A 6,240-nucleotide genomic window follows, 5' to 3' on the forward strand; every position below is an offset into this window, starting at 1 on the left:
AGCGTGCCCTGAGGGCAGGGCCTGCATAGCAGGCCTGGGGATCGAAACTGCAGCCCCTGTTCCTGCTTGCAGGCTCTTTAATCCACTGAGCTCTGTGGCTGGCCCAGGCATTACGAATATTTGAGCAGGACATCCACTGAAAGGCAGCTTTCCCACTGTTGTTCATATCTCCTTCACCAAGTTAGGACTCAGCCAAGATTGTAGGTGCATTTGAATGACTATATTTACTAAATATTTCACTTCACCTAGTTATACCTGATCTATTCTGTTAAACTTACGTCCACAAAAAATTTCTGCAATTGCTTTTTCACTTTCTATTCTGCTCCCCTACTTATTTGTCCACATTTAAACCTGTGTGCATTAGTATGAGATGTCTCATGTTGACATTCTCTCGTGTGTCTTCAGGTGTACACACACACACACACACACACACGTACATGCACACACATGCGCAAGTCTCTCATTTGCCACTCATGATGACATTTGTTACAGTTATCTAAAATATATTATCACCAGGAGATAGTACAGAGGCCCAAGCACCAGCCCTACGAGGGCAAGGCTGTGAGTTCAATTCCTGGTATCAAAGAATAAATAAATAAGTAAAATAAAATATATTATCATCAGCTTTGGCATCGACATTTTCTTTACCTGCCAAAATATATTTCTCTTGTATCTCAAATATTTATTATTTCTAATTCTTCAACGACCTCCCCCAAAGAATCCACTATCCTAAGTCTTTGCATAACACCCCCCATCTTCTTGTTTTTTCTTCTATTGTGCTATTGTTTACTAAATATGAATCACTCTTCTATACCATAGAGTTTGTTTTCACATTTCTGACTTTGCCATGTGGACAATAACTAGAATTCAGGAGGTATTAATAAATAGGAAGACAGTTTGTGAACTATTAAGGCATGACTATCTTCACATGTGCTACCTAATTATACTTTGGCTTTTATAGAGATACCAATTGTGGTTGTCTATGCGTCATCTCAAGAAGCACCCAGCCAGTCAATAGGCCTTTTATTTCCCACAGTGCAACAGACTTTCCTAAAATAACAATACCAAGGACTGACTAGTGACCATATTCTATAGATAAAATTTAGTTGTAAGGGAAACTGCGTCACTTGGCTTTAGAAAGGCATGCACAGTCACCAGCTGCTAAGGCGCAATGTGCCACAAAGCATCCAGGCGTGATTGCCCAAACCAGTGAAGTGGGGGTCTGCTGAACTTTGAGGGCAGGACGACTTCATATTAGGTGATATTTTAGTGGTGACAAGTAACGCATAGAAGAAGCCACAGAAATAACGTGAGAGAGTCCACTGAAATAGATTGGACAGTTGCGATTGAGGAAGTTGGCTTAGCTGATAGACAATGATAAAACATTACTGTACTCTTTCACATAAAGTCATTTGTATCCACTCATTACAGTTTTACTTCAAAGTAACACAATTTGTTGGGATTTGAGGAGTGCAATAGTAGGTAAGTACCACAGCTGAGTGGCTAGCTTTTCTTATTTCATTGAAAAAGGAAGGTTTCTGCTAATATTGTTTGGGCAAGACATCATGCCTATACTTTGAACTCTGAATAACTCACATAAAAACAGCAATAGTCAATGTCTTCATCGCTATAACTGTCCTACTCACCTGCTTTGAAATTCTGTTTCATTGTTTTATATCTCTTCAAAATAAAATAATGATTACTATGAAAAAAGCATGTCTGTTTTATGCTATTAGAGTGCCATCCTCACATAGGGATTAGGTTTTTAGTTTTGATATCTCTATGGTATCACTACAAGGTTTTGCTCTTTTTTTAAAGTTGTGCTCTTTGCTACTTCTTTCTCAATAAAATTATTAAAATATTAAAAAGGGGGAGGAAATAGTGGAAACAGTCCATGTTGGGCACCTGGATGAAGGGGCAGAGAGGCGGCGGCTACCTGCAAGACAACATCAGAGACCTCATGGGAAACCAGCCCCATAGTCACCGCGATCTGGGACATCGGGCCTCTACTAAACTACTGGGTAGTTTAAACTACCCAGTTTATGCCACTTTAGGGTAGAAGCTCCAATAAAATCAGATATTCTATTAAAAAAAAGAAAGAAAATAAAGTTGTACTCTTATATGGAAGATTTTGAATTCTATGAAATGGCATTGTATTTCTAAAGACAATTTTTCATACAAAATTACAGCTGGAAAGCAGTAAATTATTTCTATAAGTTCCTGGAATGCTCTTAGACCCCATACAAGCGTTCATTATAATATTATAATATTATGCTAATTACTCCCATTTAACAAGTTTAAAATCCCTTAGGCTAATACTGCCAAGTAAGAGATAATGGATGTTTTAAAGTAGAGACAAGGAAGGTGATCTCAATAAGTTGTCTTCAAACATATTTATTGAAAGGAGGGCTGGGGAGATGGCTCAGTGGAATAAGCGCTTCCCTGGCAAGCGCAAAGGGCCTGAGTTCAATCCCCGGTTCCGCCAAAAAAAATAAAGAGTCATAAACATATTTATTGAAAACGTTCTATGTGCTTTACTGGCAGATACCCAACTGATGATGACACGCGGGGTTTCCTGTGATGTTTCTCTTGTCATCTCCACTCTCATTGTCCTTTTCTCTTCTTTCCATTATTCCTTTGATTTTTTTTTTAATGACGCACAATGTTAAATTGTCAAAGCAGATTTACAGGGATCTCAACCATTTTCCACCACCACTTTGCTTACAGCTTGAATGATAGCAGCAAACATTCTGAAGAGATAATACAGTCTTTCTCTGGAGGAGCCTGAAACTATCAGAAAAAAAAAAATATCCTTTTTCCTCTTTTGTTTGTCCATATTTTTGTATCAAAACTTTTCTTTTGAAACAAGATATATAGAAATATTGTTCACAAAGAATTATATTTTAATATGGGTAAGAATATCTTCTTTCAATTTGGTAATTACATGATTTGTCAGCCTTCATTTAATAGGTGACCCTGCAGTATGAATCCACAATGCCTGGTTTATTTATTATTGTACAATTCCAGTTATTCAGACACATCCTTATTAACTATGTGGTAGATAATAACGCATCTCTTCTGTGGCAGTGCAATACCATCTTAGTAAGGTAGGTTAGGTCAAGGTCAAATTGTATTTTTTTTTTTTTCGGAACCAGGAATTGAACTCAGGTCCTTGTGCTTGGCAGGCAAGTGCTTATTCCACAGAGCCATCTACCTGGCCCCTCAAGTTGTATTTAGAGAGAAGATCTCATTGAAGTTGCTAGCTATGAACAACGTAAGTTCCTCTATTAGGAAAAGAATGAGACACCCAGTCTTTTCCATTTCCATGCAATTAACTTATTTATATTAATGTACCATTTTTATGTTGATGTCCATTCATTCAGCATCAGTGTATCTCTTTGTAAAAAGACTCTTATGGGAGGTGATAAGAATTTTCTTAAATAACTTGAAATATTCTCAAGCTGTACACTTTTTTTTTCTTAAATTTTTATTTATTTATTTATTTGAGAGAGAGAGAGTGTGGTGTGTGTGTGTGGCCAGCTCAGCCCACCAGGGGGCGAGGCTGGCTGGCATGTGGTGCTGGGGGATCGAACCGCGGTCCCTGATGCTTTGCTAAGCTTGTTCTAAGTAGGTGCCTTAGACCACTGAGCCATCTCTCCAGCCCCAATCAAGCTGTACACTTTTCTAAAAGAGAGATACATTCATCCCCAATAGCGTGGGGAATATGGTCCTGAATTTCCTTTCTTCCTGAGTTTGGTATTAAATTTCAGTGTGCATGCTTTGTAGTGGCAAACTTAAATTATTATATAAATTTTCTAAGAAGTGGTTTATTCAAACAATACAAAAACAGCATGGAAATTATAAGACAGAAAGTAGAATGTTAGCAAACTGTAGTGTATGTAGTAGATACTAAATGAATATCTATTTCTCTTAAAAGATTTCAAGTTCTTTTCTCCATAAATAAGTAATGCTATATATTTACTTGTTCTTATTTTATTTTTGTGTTTTAGGGAAGGGTCTACAGGGCATTCAGGTTCTCACTAATAGATCAGACTCATAGTGATTCGCCTTTTTACAGCCTCCCAACAGCTGGGATTGCAGGCACACACCACCACCTCCAGTCCCAATTGCTGTCTGAGCAAGCCCCTGGGGTGGGGCTGGCATGGCTGGCCTGGGGATTGAGCCCCCGGCCCCTGCGCCTGCTTGCAGGTGCTTCAATCCACTGAGCTATTTGCCTGGCTGAAACTTTTTAAAATTTATTTATCTTCTTTAAAAATGGTGTGTTCATTCCCTAATACCCAGAAAATGGACTGTTTTTCAAAACTCTTAACATTTTTCTCTTCCTATTCTACATTGTTATGTTTAAACATTTTATAGCATGTCAAATATTTTATTTTAATAACAAACTCATAATTTGAATTATCACTTTGATTTAGGTACAACTAAAAGCACATAAATCTGGAAAATCTGGTTGAAATTAAATTTTAAAAAGGCAAAATAGATCTGATTGTACTCTCAATTTCCTTCCTAATTATGAAACATATTTGCAATTCCTGTAGTACATTTCCATTAAAAAGGATATATAGATTTTTTTTCAAAACCTGAGACCAAATGCTTTTTATATAGTTTTACTGCAATATTCATTAAAAATATTTGAGTATCTGCTATATATCTTGTTGTGGTACGTGAAGAGAAATTATATCTCCTACTCTCAGAGAGCACTAAGAGTACACAGACAGTACTAAGTTATGCAGAATATAACTCTAATACATAATATAAAACTGTGATGTTAAAGTTTATTCATCAAAAATCATAACCAATCTACTTTTCACGCTGTATATTCAATTTGACAGAGAGTTAAAAGATTGGAGAAAGTTAACTATTGCAGGCTGGGTTAATGATAAAAGAAGGACACAAAAATATTCTCAAATTCCATGGTAACGTTTCTCTTTAATATCTGTTATCACCACTACCAATCAAATTTCCATCTTCTCCTGCCTGGAATAAAAGAATAAAGGAATTTCTGGAGAGAATGAGTAAGATGAAGAGATACAGAAGCTCTTCAGAAACCTAGAATGCCTGTATTTGTTAATATCCTTGTTCTGCATCCCCACAGTGCATGCCAGAAAGCTCGGATTGTTCCCAGACCAACATAAGATATGAATTTTCTTCATAAGTAGCTATGGAAAAGCTGTAGTCATAAGTTAGGTTTAGTAAGGAATACTTAAGAATTCATAATAAAATGTAAAAGTCTCAAGGATTTTGTATGAAGACGATTTTTCTCTCTGAAGGTGAAGAATTTTCCAGTTAATATTTGCAGGCATGATTTTTTTTTTTTTTTCTCCTCCAATGCCTTCATGGAGGGTTGTGGGGATCGAACTACAGCAACGTGAGGCTGACAGCTTTGTGGAAGCAGCCACTTAAAGAACTGAGCTAGGGCCAGGCCCCCTGCGGGCATGTTTTGACCATGGATAGTGGAAACTATAGACATTTGGATACATGGACTCCTGTACCAAACCTTGCTGTCCCTGGGACACTAGTATCATAGCTGGGGAAGTGAGAAGCTCACTGATTTTTCCCTGTCGGCCTTTGGTCTTACGTGTTCCGTATCTTCAGCCTTTTCTCCAACTTCCTCTATGTTCCTTCTATCTTACTCTTGCTTCTCTGGTGTGGACTGACATCTGTCACCACCCACAGTGCTAGGATGTCTCAGCTCGCTCGTGCTACAGTACACCTGTTGATAAAGAGTCCTGAGAAACATCACCATGGTTGTTTTACTCTTCTTGGGAGAAATTTCTATTATATACTGTATGCATTCATGCCAAGTACATAACTTAAAAATAGAACTGTTCAAAATACTTTACTAAGCGGCTGCCTAGGCAAGTGCAGGAACCTAAGTTCCAACCCCCTCACCACATGACGCGCTGACCACATCCCCGGGTGCTCTGAGCTGGCCACCGAGACCAGGTGTGATAGCACACACCTGTAATCCCAGCCGTGGGGAGGCTGAGACTGGAGCATCACTACGGGTCCAACCTGTGTAGTGAGACCCCGTGCTATGTACCAAATACATAAAAACATAAAAACAAAAACTGTACTGTTCTTGATCTTTAACCGGTGACAAAGGTAGCATATTCTTTAGCACTGGCTGAGTAGTTTCTCATAATCTCACTCATATAGATGGTCCTTGAAGACAATTAAGATCTTTCTTTTGTCTTCTAAAATAAAATTAAAAAATCT

Source organism: Octodon degus, unplaced genomic scaffold, assembly GCF_000260255.1.
Source record: "Octodon degus isolate 3935 unplaced genomic scaffold, OctDeg1.0 scaffold00027, whole genome shotgun sequence".
Classification (NCBI taxonomy): Eukaryota; Metazoa; Chordata; class Mammalia; order Rodentia; family Octodontidae; genus Octodon; species Octodon degus.